This window comes from Pyrus communis, unplaced genomic scaffold (genome assembly GCF_963583255.1).
Source record: "Pyrus communis unplaced genomic scaffold, drPyrComm1.1 SCAFFOLD_24, whole genome shotgun sequence".
NCBI lineage: Eukaryota > Viridiplantae > Streptophyta > Magnoliopsida > Rosales > Rosaceae > Pyrus > Pyrus communis.
Window position 1 is genome coordinate 35211 of NW_026908891.1, and position 19800 is coordinate 55010.

Below are 19800 nucleotides of genomic sequence, written 5' to 3' on the forward strand. Positions count from 1 at the left end.
AGTGATAAATGAACTAGTTTAAAGGGCTAGGGTTTAAGTACATAGAATGGGCCTAAAATAGGTTGGTTTGTATGGCATAATGTGTTATGTGATTGGGTTAGGGCCATTGTTTTGTGTCTTCAAGTGCATACAAGGCCTTCAAATTCGTCCATCCTCTTGGCTCCATGGATAAGCTATCCAATCCATGCCCAAAAATGCTCCAAATGGCCTCAAAATGCACTTACTTGCTCCCTAGGCCCTTAGAACCTGAAAACACACAAAAGAAGCATAAAGGACTAAAATAACGAGAGAAACATAACGTAAATACACGAGAACAAGCCATTTAAGTCGCATGAATATGCTCCTATCAAATACCCCCACACTTAGCTTTTGCTAGTCCTCGAGCAAAACAGAATAAAAACGAATAAACAAAACGACACTAAACACGTAAAACACAACCTAAACCTTCCAACAACCGTCTTAGGGATTTCCAATGCACATGACATGTTAAAAATCATCATTCTCACAGATTTTAGTCATCTTCACACTTAAGTACATTCTTAATCATAGTCACCATATACTAGTTCACAATTAAGCATTTAAAACCATGTTTTGAATGTAGTAACATGCCTTAGAGAATTTGCTCAATTTCTTTCAAGATATGCACTCAATTTTTACTCAGATTTTCTAACTACACACCCTAATCTAGTCATATGTGAGAAGATTGATGTAAACATGAAAAAGACACTCACATATATGTATCACAAAGAACGCAAATTCTGGAGTTAATAATCAAGTTTAGATATGATCTCATGAATGGAATGCTACTACTTAGACGCAAGAACCAGTGACACCATAAGCTCATACCAAGTTCAAACTCCACAAATTGAAATACACAACACTCAAGATAGAAGTCAAGGGTTGTAACGGGGCTTGGGGTATGTGGATAACAAAGAAGGGATATGGAAAACAAAGGTTCTTAAAGAAATAGTGAGCAAGCATTTGAATCAACTTAGAATTCACTTTTGAATGAAAACTCAACTTTTGAACAAAAAGGGAGAATTTAGACAATTTACGCCCAGAATTGGTGTTTTGGAACCTTTCTTCAATCACTTATTCTTTTCTCTTTTTTTTTTTTTTTTTTTTTTTTTTTTTTTTTTTTTTTTGAATCTCAAAACAAAAACACTTAAACATTCTCTCCCCCACACTTAGCTTATTTTCTTTCATAATGTAACTCAAAAGGAATTCAATTAAGTCATGCTCACTATCTTTTAAGAACAAGGGTAAGGACGGTCATATTCTAGGTTAGGTGAAGATAAAGTGGGTTAACAAAGAACATGGGTTAACATGGCTCAACGGGGGTAAAACTTACAACATATACGAAATATGGGAAGCGAGGCTATTTGGCTATGGTGGCAACTACACAACTTCATCTTGATATATGTTATGCAAATCAATAACATGCTTTGAATGAAATGGGCATGAGTTCTAGCATTTGGAACTATATGATGAAACGCCTTCTAAGTAGTAACCAAGCAAAGAATAATGAGATCATGCAACGACTTTAGAAAACAAGAAATCACAGATTATACTCTCCAAAGAACGTTATAGGCTCAAGTCTCTCAGGGTTGTAGCGTTTGTTTGAGTTCCTTCCTTCAAGCATGTTACAAAAACAAATTTTTTTTCTTTTATGATTGCATGTGAAGTCATACATTATAACCATAACCAAGCATATACCAAGAGTAAATCAAACTTTTCTCTATGTTAATAACTCTTTTTAACAGTCATGCAATTACAAACCAAATCCTAATCATTGTGTTGGAAGGTACCCTAAGACACAAACACACAAAAACGACTTAAAACACTCTTTTTAGGCTTTTCAAAACATTTTCTTCAAATTTTTATGTGATTTTCGGAGTTATAAAACAAAACACACTAAAACACTCTAAAACAATTTAAAAACACCTTAAAACAGCAAGGAACAACATTTGAAGTTATGGGTGATAAAATCCCACGAATTTGCATTAACAACATTAGTTACCCCCCCACACTTAAATCAAACATTGTCCTCAATGTTTTAAGCATAGATTCACACAAAACATAAGTAAACACACAAACAGCACTAAACATACTAAACATGGCAGAATGTAATTAACAAAAAGAAGAGTTTAGGGACGCAAATCTGGTTATGGAGTGTAAATTCCCTCTTCTCCTTGGTGATTGCATTGAGGCTTGATCTTGATGATTCCACAGGCTTACTCTTGAACTGGTTTCTGCCCATTGTTGATTTTCCTTTGTGCTACTTCTTGAACTGGGCAGCAGGATGGTTCTTTTGGTCTCCCCCGAAGGTCTGAGCTTACCCTTTTGGTCTGTTTCTTTGTTCAATCTTTCCAATTCGTATTGAAAAGGGTTGGAGGATAACTCAGCCTATGTTTGTCTCCACATGCTTCAATGTATCATTTTCACTTGCCTTACTCGCTCCCCTTTGCAGAAGTGGTCCCTTCTCCGGAAGTGTATCAACCGTTGAAGATGACTACTCGAGAGCAACACTAGGTAAGCAATCAGGAATATATTCCAGGCAGTTGGCTCCAGATCGGAAGATTGACTCCAAGTGCCGGCTGATTGCTTCTTTTACTTTGCCATGCGAGTAAGAACAAGGACAAAGAAAAAGACAGGGAAAGAGCATGATATGAGATACTTTTGCTTTTGACCTTGATGATATGAGATACCTTTGCTTTGAAGAAGCGGTGGATGAATCAGCACATGCTTCAATCCGCCGTTTCCTCCTGGGTCATATGTACTCCAGGCATCTGGTATCATCTTTGGGGAAGAAGAAAGAATTGAGTATTTTGAAAGGCTTTGCTGGGAGTGCGCCCTCAGAGGTGAGGGAGAGTTGGGCATTTTCTTCAGGTTTGCCCTGCCATAAAAGACGAAGGTCGACATATATAGAGATAATATCAAGTGGTGGTACTTTTTACCCTTGTCGACAAACGTTTTGATCCCGCAATTCCGGCTTTTTGAAATAGTGGCGCCTCTTCGATCTTTGAATACGCCTCTTCGATTTCTGAGCAGGCGCCCCTTCGATTTCTGAACGACGCCCCTTCGCTTTCTGAATGACACGTGGTAGTGCAGATGCGGCTCCTTTTGACAAAGCTGCACGCGTTTTCTGAAAAGCAGAGAAAGCGTCGCCGGACTTTGCGTTTGTCGGCTAAAGATGTGTAGTTGCGATGATGGCCTCCACGTGCTTTCAGCTTTGTCAGAACGCGTCGCCTTGATTACGCCGGAAATTCCGGCTTTTTGAATTGGTGGACGCGTCGCCTTGGCTTCTTATAGAGCTATCGATCACCACAACAAACACACTCTGAAGAACTCCCATTCTTGAAAATCGACTCCGACCCTTTGAAAATTTACTCCATCAACCCCTATCTTTGAACACCTTTAAAAAAAATGGCAAACTCATCGAACCTTAGCTTGGAATTGAGCCTTAGCAGTGATACGGGCGCGCCGCGTCAAGGTAACGTATGGCGCCCTTCTTTTTTATCTTCTAACGGTCCTCTTTCAGGTGAAGACTCTGTGATGCAGGACGCCACAACAGCTACAATAGTAGCTAAGAATCTCCTCACTCCAAAAGATAGTAGGCTGCTGTCAGGACGGTCCGATGAGTTGGCCGTTCAAGAGTCCCTCGCACTTAGTGTTCAGTGTGCGAGCTCTGTGCCCAACATGGGCCTACGCCTGCTTGCCCGCTCCCGTCAGGTGGAATCGTTGATGGCAGAGGTGGAAAGACTTAAGCAAGAGATCCAGCAGCTTAAGTACGAGAATAGAAGTTTGCATGTGCTTGCAAATAACTATTCGTCGGGGATGAAGAGGAAGCTTGATGAGCTGCAGGAATCTGAGGGTCGAATTCACAGTGACCGTCAAAGGCTTGCGTCTTATCTCCAGAGGCACCTTTTTCCTGGGTCATCCAGCGCTTGGCCAAGTATTGAGGCCTGGAATGCTCTAGCTCCGATGCCTCCTGCTCCGATGGCTTCCGCTCCGATGCCTCCCGCTTCTATGCCTCCCGCTTCTATGCCTCCCGCTTCTGCGCCTTCCGCTTCTGCGCCTCGTAGTGGGGCTTCACGTAAACAACCTTTGTGAAGCTCCACCTTTCTCCATGTTTAGTATCTTTCTTTCAATTTTTTTTTTTTTTTTTTTTTTTTTTTTTTTTTTTTAACATAAATAAAATCAAACGGCATGGAATTTATCTTTGAATGGGCGGTGATACTTGAAATGATCCGGTAATAGTTTAAATTCCAGATTGGGTGCCTGAATCATTAACCACATGTTAGTATAAAAGAAAATTGAAATTCGGGGATGCGGCTTACCTGTGTGCTCCAAAATGAACTCCAGAATAAACACCCCTTCGAAAGTTATGACTTGTCCCGTGTCATAAAATCCAACTTCCTTGGGAATTGTGGTTTCAAATTTGTCCTCTTTGATGCCTTCTACATCTTCTCCAGCCACTACCTTCTCTTGAATCATTCTTCTTGGTGTACAAAGTCCTTTGAAGAATTCAACACCATCTAAAACTTGCTGTGTTGCACCAAGAATTTGAATAGCATTTTGCACCTTTGGGAAGGCTTCCACGATGTCCTTTTTACTCTCTTCTTGGTTGGGAATCAAAAACCTGTTAGGAAAAGGGACATTGGGTGGAATAACATCAGAATAACATGAAATTGGGACGTCCTTACTGGTGGTGGGTGGTTTAGAGGGCTTAGGGGGCTGCGGCAAGGGTTGTTCTACCCTTGCCGTGTGCATGTCTTCTTCCTCCTCCTCAATTAGCAGCTCTTCATCCACTTCTAGGCTATGTTTGGACATTTTTAGGTCAGCTCCAACCTCCATAGCACTTCCCAAAGTGATAGCATTATGGATTTCAAAATCTTCCTTCGAGTTTTCAATAGTTGAGTTGGAAAGTTCACTTTGCTCTTGAATTTGTTTCATGAACTCCATAATCTGCCCAAATTGCTCGTCCAATTTACCCAACTTCTTGTCTTGATTTTGTTCGTCCTGCGTCAAAGAGGTTAGTAATTGAAAATTTTTATCATTATCCATGGACATACTTGAACTTGATTGGAATTGTTGTGGGGGAGGTTGTGGTGGCTGGATAGGTGTTGTATTGAACTCCTCATATGGTTGCCAATATGCTTCTTGTTGAGCCTCCTTGGCTTGATTTTGTGACCCCTGCGCCAAAGAATTTATTTCATTAAGAATTTGAATATAATCTATTGGCGAACTTGAATTTAATTGAGCATATTGCATATGAAGTTGTGGTGGCTGCATAGGTCTTGAATAGAACTCCTCATATGGTTGCCAATATGCTTCACGTTGAACTTGTTGATCTTCCCACCATATAGAGTTTGAATGATCCCTCCAATCTCTTTGTGGACATTGATTGGCTTGAAATCCTTGCCTATACGAAGCACCAAATGTAGGGACACTCTGCATTGTGGTCCTTTCGGCATACGGCGACAATTTAGAAGTAAGATTTGCCAATTGAGCTTGAATGCTAGCAAAATCCATATCTTACTTCTCTAGTACCTAAAAAGAAAGAGAACTAAATCAAAAATCAAAAGTAACAACAAACAAAGAAAACAACACTAAGTTAGAAACTAAAACGAAAACAACTAAACCAAAAAAAAAAGAAAAGAACTAAGGGATTAGCAAAGTTGCTAATCCCCGGCAACGGCGCCAAAATTTGATGCGAGAATTATACGCACACAAATTAAACCCTCTTTTTGTCGATTTGTAGTATGAGTATAAGTAGGGATCGTTCTGGACCGGGGATTAGGAGGGATTGCAAATCTCTTGGAAACTGACTCAAAAATGTAAAATAAAGTTTAAAACACTAAACTAGACTCAAAGAATGCAAAATTAAAGTTTAAAACACTAAGACAAACCAAAAACTCAAAATGCTTTAAAAACACAAACTAAATTGAATTCTAACTAAAATGAACATTAAAGCAAAAGGGGGATTGAGGTTTTTACGAAAATTGAAATAACGAAACAAGTTAATAAACTAGACAGAATGTAAATATGAAATTTATGGATGAATGCTAGCTAAGGGGTTCATCTCCATACATGTTACACTTGCATACAAGATTGATTCTCAGTTGGTCTTTCGATAAATTATGAAACTCAACGCCCCGGGTTAATTAGGTCCGCTTAAATTAACCGTCAAGTTCTCCTTAAGTTAATGAATTGGATGGGTTAGCGCAACGCAATTCACCACATTCTCCAAAAGTCCTTTACGTGAAAAGCACAATAAAGATACAATCAAAGATCATTAAGCATTATGAAAACTATAAGTGTTGACGAGGCATTCGTTACTATGGAATACGCATGAAACTTATGCCAAGAATTCGTTTAACGCGATTGTTTATAAGCAACCTCCACTACTTGTGAATATAAGTTCATAACGATTAGGTGAAATTCACTTATATTCTAGCGTCATATTTATGCATGAAAATTAAGCGCGCATTCTTAATAAACATTCATAAATAAGTTATCAATCAAACGGTTAAACAAATTGAATTCAAAACTTATGAAATTCCAACGAAAGGTAATCAAATCAAAATGCAAGTATAAACATTTATTTCGAATCACCCCCTAGCTAAAGGGGGGTTTATTTCCTCATAACTTTGAAATTAAAGAAACACCTAAACATTCCAACAACTCAAACTTGAATTGTATGAACGTTTAGGCACTCTTCTCTTCCATTCCTCATACGTACAAAACAAAGAGAATTGAATTTAAACTTTGAAATCAAAGAAACACCTAAACATTCCAACAACTCAAACTTGAATTGTATGAACGTTTAGGCCCTCTTATCTTCCTCGTTGTTGTAGCACAAGGTCTAAGGTGAGGTTTGGGGGATTATGGAAATGGTAGAGGAGTGGTTTGGAGGGTTGGGAAGTGGTGGAAATGGAAAGATGGTTTTGGATTCTAAGGGGACTCACGGCAAAGAGAAGAATGGAAGTGTTTGAGGGGTGTTGTGTTGTGAATGAGATGATGCTTGAATGAATGAATGCAAGGGTATTTATAGGGGGAATGGGAGAATATGTGGGTGATTGTTTAAGAGTGAATGTGGTTGTTATGATTGAGAGTGCATGTGTATGAAATAATGATGGAAAAAGAGCTAGGTTGTTGGTGTGTGAATGCATGTGTTGAATTGGTGGTGCAATGATGAAAGAGTAAGTGCATGTGTGTGTGAAAGAGTAAGTGCATGTGTGTGTGAATGGTGGTGTAATGATGAAATAAATAATGCATGTAGGGTTAGGAAATAATGAAGAAATGCATGTGAGATGTTTGGAAAGGAATAAAGAATGAATGGTGGAAATGTGAGTGAATGATGTGCATGTGTGAGAATGCATGTGGAATTAAGAGGAGTATGGAAGTGAAATAAATGAATGATATGTTAAGTGATAAGTGAATGATATGTGGTGAGTGATAAGTGAATGGTTTGATAAGTGATAAATGAACTAGTTTAAAGGGCTAGGGTTTAAGTACATAGAATGGGCCTAAAATAGGTTGGTTTGTATGGCATAATGTGTTATGTGATTGGGTTAGGGCCATTGTTTTGTGTCTTCAAGTGCATACAAGGCCTTCAAATTCGTCCATCCTCTTGGCTCCATGGATAAGCTATCCAATCCATGCCCAAAAATGCTCCAAATGGCCTCAAAATGCACTTACTTGCTCCCTAGGCCCTTAGAACCTGAAAACACACAAAAGAAGCATAAAGGACTAAAATAACGAGAGAAACATAACGTAAATACACGAGAACAAGCCATTTAAGTCGCATGAATATGCTCCTATCACATATCTACCAAGATTATGCATGATGTGTGCTTTAATCTTGGCTAAACAACCTGTGGTTAATTCAAATGATGATCAAGCATTAAAATCAACACACTAAGTCACAATTAAATCGGAGAATGAAGCAAGAAATAGATAGATTAAATGAGAATTCCGAATTAACTATATGGCAAACTTTGCAAGGCTACATCAAATCCCTAGAGGAGGATTAGTTACAATTCATGTTTGCAAAGGATTTAACATAAAAATATAAAACATGAATGAACATAGAATTAATAAGAAGAAAGAACCCTTGAAGCAAAACTGATGTAGAATCAAAGAAACACCTAAACATTCCAACAACTCAAACTTGAATTGTATGAACGTTTAGGCCCTCTTATCTTCCTCTTCGTCATAGCACAAGGTCTAAGGGATGTTGTTGGTGTGTTGAATGGATTGGGGAATTATGGAAATGGAAAGATGATGTTTGGATTGTAAGGGAGAGTCACGGCACAAAGGGGGGTTTATGGTCTACATTTCTGCAATGGATGAAGTGTATGAATGGAATGGATGGACTTTGTGAAGGGCACGGCCCCAAGGGACCAATTTCTGTTGTGAAATGAATTGTGTCTTGATGTGTGAAGTGTGCCTAGTTTTATAGGAAGGAATGTGGCTGCCAACATTCAGATTGGATCTTGGATCTGCACATGTGAGATGGAAGTGCATAAATGAGCTGGAATTGATGGGTTTTTGAGGTAGTGGATGCACGGCACTAGGGAAGTATGCATGCATTTGGCTATTTTGGTTGAATCATGCATGTTTATTGGCTGCAAAGGCTGAAGTGACAACCTGGAAAGGGTATCAAAGTGCACGGCATAGACAAAGAGGAGCTGGAATCACATGGAATGATGGGATGAATGGTTTTCTGGAATAATGGGTGCATGGCAAAAGGGAAATGTGCAAGCATGGGGTTTATTTAATTGAGATGCATGTGGATTTCTGCAAAGATGAAGTGGAGAAAGGTAATGGAATGCACGGCAATGATGGTGATTGTTTGAATGATTTCAGATTGTGTGGGTGAGTGATTAGGTTGGAAATGCATGTGAATGCAAGGTGTGAATGATTATGAGTGCATGTGGGAGAATTAAAGGATGGAATACATGGAATTAGGCACGACACAAAAGGAGTTTTCTGTGGTGCATGTGTTGATGTGAATGTGGACGACAATGGTTGGAGTGTGCAAGGGAATGCATGTGAAAAATGCATGTGAAAGCATGTAAATGCATGTGTTGATGAATGGGATTGTGGAGATGTATGGCACATGTGTAGGAATGGGCTGGAATGTGTGGTGGATGAATGAGATTAGGAAAGGTTTAAATGTCCTAAAACTAAAGGGAACAAGGTTCCAACACTTTGGTCTTCAATTAGGTCTTCAATTTCGTCCACACTTTGGCTCCAAGCATAAGCTATCCATCCTTAGCCCAAAAGTGCTCCAAAAGTCTCCAAAATGCATCTTTTTGCTCCTTTAGCCCTTTGGACCTACAAACACACGAAAATAGCTTAAAGTACTAAAATAACTAAAGAAACATAACGTAAATGCACGAGAACAAGCCATTTAAGTCGCATGAATATGCTCCTATCAGTCCTCCACGGTATGCTCCTTGAAATTGTCGTAGTAGGGCTTCAAACGGTGTCCATTCACTTTAAATTCATGTCCCGTCTTCAAGCTTTGAATTTGCACTGCACCATGAGGAAAGACATTAGTAATAACAAAAGGACCTATCCATTTAGAACGTAACTTACTTGGGAACAAGCGAAGGCGAGAATTGAAAAGTAACACTTTCTGCCCTATTGAGAATGTCTTGCTCCGAAGCATCCTGTCATGGTAAGCCTTTGTTTTCTCTTTGTAAATGCGCGCGTTCTCATAAGCCTCATTCCTTATCTCCTCCAGCTCATTCAATTGAAGCTTCCTATGAACTCCAGCGGCATCAATGCCCATATTGAATGTCTTTACGGCCCAATGTGCTTTATGCTCCAATTCAACGGGTGATAGGAGCATATTCATACGACTTAAATGACTTGTTCTCGTGCATTTACGTTATGTTTCTTTAGTTATTTTAGTCCTTTAAGCTATTTTCGTGTGTTTGTAGGTCCAAAGGGCTAAAGGAGCAAAAAGATGCATTTTGGAGACTTTTGGAGCACTTTTGGGCTAAGGATGGATAGCTTATGCTTGGCGCCAAAGTGTTGGACGAAATTGAAGACCTAATTGAAGACCAAAGTGTTGGAACCTTGTTCCCTTTAGTTTTAGGACATTTAAACCTTTCCAATTTCCTTAGCCGTGCATAACATTCCAACATTCCACTCCTTCATTTCAGCCACACTACCACATATCAAATCATCATCACTTATCACTTATCACTTATCATAACCACATATCATATCATCATCACTTATCACGTATCACTTATCATCATCACTTATCACTTATCACTTAACATGCACCCATCACCTAACACAACACCTTTAATTCACATGCATTCACTCTTTAATTCACATGCATTTACTCTTTAATTCACATGCAAAACACCTCCATTCCATCTCCCATTTCAGATTGCATTCCATAATCATTCACTCACCTTTAATCCACATGCATTCCATCCTTTAAAACATTGCACATGCACTCCCTTTAATTAATTAAGCCACATGCACTCCTATCCATATCATCATTGCAGCCAACACATGCTTTCACATGCATTTTCAGATTGTCCCCTTGCACATGCAGCCACATATTCATTGCACATGCAATTCCAACCCACATGCATCCTTTAATCATTCAAACATGCAGCCACATTCCCTCCTAGCTGTCATGTTCCCCCCATTTCACCTATAAATAAGCATCCATTGCATTCATTCTCAAACAATTCGTCCATATTCAGAAAATCATCCAAAACACCACCAGAAATCATCCCCTTGTGCCGTGAGTATCCCTACTAATCCAAACACCACTCCAACCACTCCCCATCCCTCCAAAACACTTCACACTATCCCAAAACACACCTTAGACCTTGTGATACAACAACGAGGAAGAGAAGAGTGCCTAAACGTTCATACAATTCAAGTTTGAGTTGTTGGAATGTTTAGGTGTTTCTTTGATCTCAATGTTTAAATTCAATTATCTTTGTTTTGTACGTATGAGGAATGGAAGAGAAGAGTGCCTAAACGTTCATACAATTCAAGTTTGAGTTGTTGGAATGTTTAGGTGTTTCTTTGATTTCAAAGTTATGAGGAACTAAACCCCCCCTTGGCTAGGGGGGGATTCGAAATAGATGTTTATGCTTGCATTTTGATTTGATTACTTCTAATTGCGTTTCATAAGTTGTGGATTCAATTTGTTTAACCGTTTGATTGATAACTTATTTATGTATGTTTATTGAGAATGCGCGCTTAATTTTCATGCATGAATATGACGCTAGAATATAAGTGAGTTTCACCTAATAGTTACGAACTTATATTCGCAAGTAGTGGAGGTTGCTTATAAACAATCGCGTTAAATGAATTCTTGGCATAAGTTTCATGCGTATTCCATAGTAACGAATGCCTCGTCGATGTTTATGATTTCCGTTGAACTTAATGATCTTTGTTGAATGTCTCTATCATGCGTATTCCATAGTTAGGGACTTTGATTAGGAATAATTTGGTTGTAATGCGTATTCCATTCAATCCAATGAATCTAGGGAAATCTGAAAGTTAATTTAAGCGGACCTAATTAACTTGGAGCTTTGAGAAGTCATGGTTTATTGAAATGCAATTGGAAATCATTTTATTATGCAAGTGTAACATATATGGAGATGAACCCCTTAGCTATTCTATCATCCATTCATTCCATTTCATCAATTTCATATTTACAATCTGTTTTAATTAGAATCTGTGCATTTAGTTTAAATTCGTCCAAAACTCAATCCCCCTTTACTTTAATGTCAAATTAGTTAGAAATCAATTTAGTTTGTGTTTTTAAGAGTCTTGAGTCAAGTTACAACTTAATTTCGTCCAAAATTGTGTTTATACTCAAAACTGCCCAGAAAGTGGTTTTTAGGCAGATTTGAGTGTGTTTGTGCTGTTTTGAGTCTTTTAGTTTCTTTGAGTGTTTTAAAGTTTAGTTTTGCATTCTTTGAGTCTAGTTTAGTGTTTTATATTGTGTTTTTACGTTTTTGAGTCAAATCCAAGTGATTAACAATCCCTCCTAATCCCCGGTCCAGAACGATCCCTACTTATACTTATACTACAATTTGACGAAAAAGAGGGTTTAATTTGTGTGCGTATAAATTCCCGCAACAAATTTTGATTTCAAATTACCCCCTAGCCAAGGGGGGTTTAGTTCCTCATAACTTTGAAATCAAAGAAACACCTAAACATTCCAACAACTCAAACTTGAATTGTATGAACGTTTAGGCACTCTTCTCTTCCATTCCTCATACGTACAAAACAAAGATAATTGAATTTAAACATTGAGATCAAAGAAACACCTAAACATTCCAACAACTCAAACTTGAATTGTATGAACGTTTAGGCACTCTTCTCTTCCTCGTTGTTGTATCACAAGGTCTAAGGTGTGTTTTGGGATAGTGTGAAGTGTTTTGGAGGGATGGGGAGTGGTTGGAGTGGTGTTTGGATTAGTAGGGATACTCACGGCACAAGGGGATGATTTCTGGTGGTGTTTTGGATGATTTTCTGAATATGGACGAATTGTTTGAGAATGAATGCAATGGATGCTTATTTATAGGTGAAATGGGGGGAACATGACAGCTAGGAGGGAATGTGGCTGCATGTTTGAATGATTAAAGGATGCATGTGGGTTGGAATTGCATGTGCAATGAATATGTGGCTGCATGTGCAAGGGGACAATCTGAAAATGCATGTGAAAGCATGTGTTGGCTGCAATGATGAAATGGATGGGAGTGCATGTGGCTTAATTAATTAAAGGGAGTGCATGTGCAATGTTTTAAAGGATGGAATGCATGTGGATTAAAGGTGAGTGAATGATTATGGAATGCAATCTGAAATGGGAGATGGAATGGAGGTGTTTTGCATGTGAATTAAAGAGTAAATGCATGTGAATTAAAGAGTGAATGCATGTGAATTAAAGGTGTTGTGTTAGGTGATGGGGTGCATGTTAAGTGATAAGTGATAAGTGATGATGATATGATATGTGGTTATGATAAGTGATAAGTGATAAGTGATGATGATTTGATATGTGGTAGTGTGGCTGAAATGAAGGAGTGGAATGTTGGAATGTTATGCACGGCTAAGGAAATTGGAAAGGTTTAAATGTCCTAAAACTAAAGGGAACAAGGTTCCAACACTTTGGTCTTCAATTAGGTCTTCAATTTCGTCCAACACTTTGGCGCCAAGCATAAGCTATCCATCCTTAGCCCAAAAGTGCTCCAAAAGTCTCCAAAATGCATCTTTTTGCTCCTTTAGCCCTTTGGACCTACAAACACACGAAAATAGCTTAAAGGACTAAAATAACTAAAGAAACATAACGTAAATGCACGAGAACAAGCCATTTAAGTCGCATGAATATGCTCCTATCAATCCTCTAACCTCAAGCTCCAATCTTTTCTTGTTGGCCCAACCGTCTTCTCAAGAATCTGTTTAACCTCCCGATTCGACACCTCGACTTGCCCGCTTGTTTGAGGATGATAGGGTGTCGAAACCCTATGTGTAACGTTATACTTCTTGAGCAGTGCCTCAATTGTGCGATTACAAAAATGTGAACCTCCATCACTTATCAGGACTCGAGGCATTCCGAACCTAGCAAAAATGTTAGACTTCACAAAATCTGCAACCACTTTGGAATCGTTAGTACGGGTGGCTTTTGCTTCCACCCATTTGGAAACATAATCCACCGCCAACAAGATATAGAGAAAACCATGTGATGAAAGAAAAGGACCCATAAAATCAATTCCCCACACATCAAATATTTCAACAGAAAGTATAGGGTTTTGTGGCATTTGATCCTTAACACTTATATTACCCATTCGTTGACAACGATCACATGTAAGGCAAAATGTCCTAGCATCCCTAAAAATGGTTGGCCAATAAAACCCACATTCTAAGACCTTAAGGGCAGTGCGTTGGGTGCCAAAATGTCCCCCACATGCATATGAATGATAGAATGTTAAAATAGATTGAAACTCATATTCATTCACACAACGTCGTACAATCTGATCGGGACAAAATTTCCAGAGGTATGGGTCATCCCAAACATAAAACCTAGCATCCTTTTTAAGCTTATCACGTTGATTCCTATTAAGTGTGCTAGGGATATGTTTAAACACCAAAAAGTTCACCAAATCTGCATACCAAGGCTCACTTACCTGGATAGACATTAATTGTTCATCGGGGAAGGTTTCAGAAATTGGCAATGCTTCCTCATGCACCATTGATGCGGGATTTATACGCACACAAATTAAACCCTCTTTTTGACAATTGTAGTATAAGTATAAGTAGGGATCGTTCTGGACCGGGGATTAGGAGGGATTGTTAATCACTTGGATTTGACTCAAAAACGTAAAAACACAATATCAAACACTATACTAGACTCAAAGAGTGTAAAACTAAAATTTAAAACACTAAAACAAACCAAAAGACTCAAACATCACCCAAAACACTCAAAACTGCCTTAAAAACACTTTCTGGGTAGTTTTGAGCACTTTGGTGAATTTGGACGAATTTGTGCAACAAATTGAATCAAAACACTTATAAACACAAACTAAGACGCTTTTTAACTAATTTGGACAATAAAGTAAAGGGGGATTGAAATTTGGACGAAATTAAACTAAATGAACAAATTGTAATTTAAAGCAAAATGTAAATATGAATGTGATGAAATAGAATGGATGGAAAGTTAGCTACGGGGTTCATCTCCACATATGTTATACTTGCATAATAAAACGATTTCCAATTGCGTTTCAATAAACCATGAAACTCATCACCCCGGGTTAATTAGGTCCGCTTAAATTAACCGTCAAGTTTTCCTTAAGTTAATGAATTGGATGATTGCATACGACAACCCAAAGCATTCCCCACAAGTTCCCTACATGAATTGCATAATAGAGATACAAGCAAGAATCATTAAGTTCTTTGAAAACTATAAGTGTTGACGAGGCATTCGTTACTATGATTGCATGAAACTTATGCCAAGAATTTATTTAACGCGATTGTTTATAAGCAACCTCCACTACTTGTGAATATAAGTTCATAACTATTAGGTGAAACTCACTTATATTCTAGCGTCATATTCATGCATGAAAATTAAGCGTGCACTCTCAATAAACATACATAAATAGGTTATCAATAAAACAGTTAAACAAATTGAATCCACAACTTATGAAACGCAATTAGAAGTAATCAAATCAAAATGCAAGCATAAACATATATTTCGAATCACCCCCTAGCTAAGGGGGGTTTAGTTCTTCATAACATTGAAATCAAAGAAACACCTAAACATTCCAACAACTCAAACTTGAATTGTATGAACGTTTAAGCACTCTTTTCTTCCATTCCTCAAACATACAAAACAAAGAGAATTGAATTTAAACATTGAAATCAAAGAAACACCTAAACATTCCAACAACTCAAACTTGAATTGTATGAACGTTTAGGCCCTCTTCTCTTCCTCTTTATTGTAGCACAAGGTCTAAGGATAGTTTGATGGTGTGAATGGTTTGGGGAGTGATGGAAATGGAAGAGGAGTGGTGTTTGGATTTGTAGGGAAACTCACGGCCAAGGGGATGTTTCTTGGTGTGAATGGATGATTTTCTGAAATGTGGAAGAATGTATGAGAATGAATGAATGTTGTGTGAAGTGTGTATGGTATTTATAGGGAGAAAGAGAGGGAACATGACAGCTAGGAACTTGGTGGAAATCTGAAATGGTGATGGGAGATGCATGTGGCTGATTTATGCATGTGATTAAAGGGTGGGAATGCATGTGCTTTGACAGAAATGAAAGGGAATGCATGTGCAATGAGTGTGGAGTGAATGATTGAATGCATGTGGCTGATTTATGAAGAGTGAATGCATGTGGCTGATAGGTATGAATGATTATGGTTGCATGTGGGTGGAAATGCATGTGGAATTAAAACTAGAGTGAATGATTATGAATGCATGTGGATTAAAGAGAGAGAATGTGGTGTAATGATGAAGTGGAATAAGTGCATGTGGATGTGGCTGATTTGATTTATGGAAGATGCATGTGGATTAAAGATGAGTGAATGATTATGGGTGCATGTGGATGAATGTGCATGTGCAAGGTTGTTGTTGTGATAAGTGATAAGTGTATGGTTATGATAAGTGTATGATATGATAAGTGAATGATATGATAAGTGAATGATATGATAAATGAATGATATGATAAGTGAATGATAAGATAAGTGAATGATATGATAAGTGAATGATAAGTGGTGAATGATATGTAATGATATGTGGGAGTGTGGTTGAAATGAAGGAGTGGAATGTTGGAATGTTATGCACGGCTAAGGATATAGGAAAGGTTTAAATGTCCTAAAACTAAAGGGAACAAGGTTCCAACACTTTGGTCTTCAATTAGGTCTTCAATTTCGTCCAACACTTTGGCTCCAAGCATAAGCTATCCATCCTTAGCCCAAAAGTGCTCCAAAAGTCTCCAAAATGCATCTTTTTTCTCCTTTAGCCCTTTGGACCTACAAACACACGAAAATAGCTTAAAGTACTAAAATAACTAAAGAAACATAACGTAAATGCACGAGAACAAGCCATTTAAGTCGCATGAATATGCTCCTATCAACCATTCGACTTAGGTGGTCAGCCACCACGTTCTCCACACCCTTCTTATCCCGAATCTCAATGTCAAACTCTTGTAGAAGCAACATCCATCAAATTAGTCTAGGCTTGGCCTCCTTTTTTGTGAGCAAATACTTGAGAGCTGCATGATCAGTAAAAATAATAACTTTAGTACCAAGTAAGTAGGATCGGAACTTATCTAATGCAAATACCACATCAAGTAATTCTTTTTCAGTGGTTGAGTAATAATTGAGCATCATTTAGTGTCCTAGATGCATAATAAATAACATGAGGTTGTTTGTTCTTTCGCTGTCCCAAAACAGCACCAATTGCATAGTCCGAAGCATCGCACATCAACTCGAATGGAAGGCTCCAATCCGGAGGTGTGATAATGGGAGCCGAAGTGAGAGCCTCCTTGAGGTGGTTGAATGCTTTCTCACACGCCTCGTTGAACTCGAAAACCACCTCCGTTTGAAGCAATCGGCATAGTGGCTGCGCAATCTTGGAGAAATCCTTTATGAAGCGCCTATAAAAGCCTGCATGACCAAGAAACGAACAAACCTCTCTAACCGAAGTTGGAGAGGGTAAGTGACGAACAAGGTCTACCTTAGATTTATCTACTTCAATGCCTTTTTCAGATATGATATGACCTAAAACAATACCTTGTTTAACCATAAAGTGGCATTTCTCCCAATTTAACACAAGGTTAGTTTCAATGCATCGTTTTAAAATCAAACTAAGATTATTCAAACAACCATCAAATGAATTACCAAAAACGCTGAAATCATCCATAAAAACCTCAATAATTTTCTCAACATAATCTGAAAATATGCTCATCATGCATCTTTGAAATGTGGCAGGTGCATTACATAAACCAAATGGCATGCGACGATAAGCAAATGTACCAAAGGGGCATGTAAAAGTGGTCTTTTCTTGATCATTCGGGGCAATAACAATTTGATTATAACCAGAATATCCATCAAGAAAACAATAAAATGAATGACCCGCTAACCTCTGAAGCATTTGATCTAGGAACGGCAATGGAAAGTGGTCCTTCCTCGTGGTGGCGTTTATCTTCCTATAATCAATGCATACGCGCCAACCGGTTTGGATTCGAGTGGGCACAAGCTCATTCTCCGCATTCTCCACAACTGTCACTCTAGATTTCTTGGGAACACATTGGATAGGTGAGACCCAACGGCTATCGGAGATAGGGTAAATCACTCCACAATCAAGGAGTTTGATTATCTCCTTCTTCACTACTTCCATCATCGGAGGGTTGAGACGGCGTTGAGCCTCTCTAGTTGGTTTGGCCCCATCCTCAAGAAATATGTGATGCATACATATGACGGGACTAATACATTTGATATCAGCCAAAGTCCAACCTAGGGCAGATTTGAACTCCTTCAAAACACGCACTAGTTTCTCTTCTTCTTGTGCCGTGAGTGATGAAGAAATAATGGCCGGTAAGGTCTCCTCTTCCCCCAAGAAAATGTACTTCAAATGGCTTGGTAATGGCTTGAGATCAAGGAGAGGTGCCTGAACTATGGATGGAAGCAACTTATTAGTTGAAATGGGAATTGACTCAAAGTTAGAAAACTTACCCTCGTGCCTAGGCAGTGACTCCAGGGCGGCAACCAACTCAAGGCATTCCACATTAGGAGGCACGTCATGCAATGGAGTGTGTGTGTCGTGGGTTATCAAAAGCTCCCTTCCCTTGGTTTTGACTTCCATGCTTCGTGTAATGACATTTTCTAGTGCATCGGCGTTCAAATCTTCAAAGTATCCCTGCACCAATGAGTGATAGGAGCATATTCATGCGACTTAAATGGCTTGTTCTCGTGCATTTACGTTATGTTTCTTTAGTTATTTTAGTCCTTTATGCTTCTTTTGTGTGTTTTCAGGTTCTAAGGGCAAAGTATGCAAAAGGATGCCTTTTGGAGCAAATTAGAGATTGGAATGGATATCATATGCTTAAAGCCAAGTAGATGGACGAAATTGAAGACCAAACCATTCACTTATCACTTATCATAACCATTCACTTATCACTTATCTTAACCATTCACTTATCACTTATCATAACCATTCACTTATCACTTATCATAACCATACACTTATCATTTCAATCCTTAGCCGTGCATTTCCCCTTTGCATTTACATGCATTCACTTCATTATTGCAGCCATCTCCCATTCTTTAATCCATTGCAGCCACATGCACTTTGCCTTTCATCATTGTACCAATTTCAGCCACATGCACACAAACAAAGTTCCTTGCCGTGCACATGCATTCCCACATGCATTTTCACCCTCATGCACATTCACCCTAATCACCATTCCAACACAACCTGCCATCATTCCAGAAAATCACCATCATTGCCGTGCATCCCATTCCACTTTCCAGCCATTCCACATGCCATTGTCATTCCACTTCATTTCACCTTGCATTTCCAGATTATTCCTTCATCATTGCACCACAAATCAGCCACACATTCACCCACATGCACCCTTTAATCATTCAACCATAAAAGCACATGCTTTCACATTCATTTCAGCCACCAAACATCCACATGCATTCATCCTAGCTGTTTTGCACATGCATTCACTTAACCTAGCTGTCATGTTCCCTTTCCCATCCAAACCTAGCTGTCATGTTCCCTCTCCCATCCATTCATCTCCCTATAAAAACCATACACACTTCACACAACATTCATTCACACTCTTCTATACACATTTCAGTCACAAACACCAACCATTCCCTTGTGCCGTGCCTTCCCTTCCAATCCAAACACCATCCACAAACCCCTAAAGCCCTAAACATCTCCTTAGACCTTGTGCTACAACAACGAGGAAGAGAAGAGTGCCTAAACGTTCATATAATTCAAGTTTGAGTTGTTGGAATGTTTGGGTGTTTCTTTGATTTCAATGTTTAAATTCAATTCTCTTTGTTTTGTACGTATGAGGAATGGAAGAGAAAAGTGCCTAAACGTTCATACAATTCAAGTTTGAGTTGTTGGAATGTTTAGGTGTTTCTTTGATTTCAAAGTCATGAGGAACTAAACCCCCCTTTGGCTAGGGGGATTCGAAATATATGTTTATGCTTTCATTATAATTTGATTACTTCTAATTGCGTTTCATAAGTTGTGAATTCAATTTGTTTAACTATTTGATAGA

At 38.6% G+C, this 19800-nt stretch overlaps 1 pseudogene; it reads right to left on the reverse strand.

Annotated features, from left to right (window-relative positions):
• Positions 1–16720: 16720 nt before the first annotated feature.
• Positions 16721–19800, reverse strand: part of LOC137724292 (uncharacterized) — a 51529-nt pseudogene continuing 48449 nt past the window's right edge.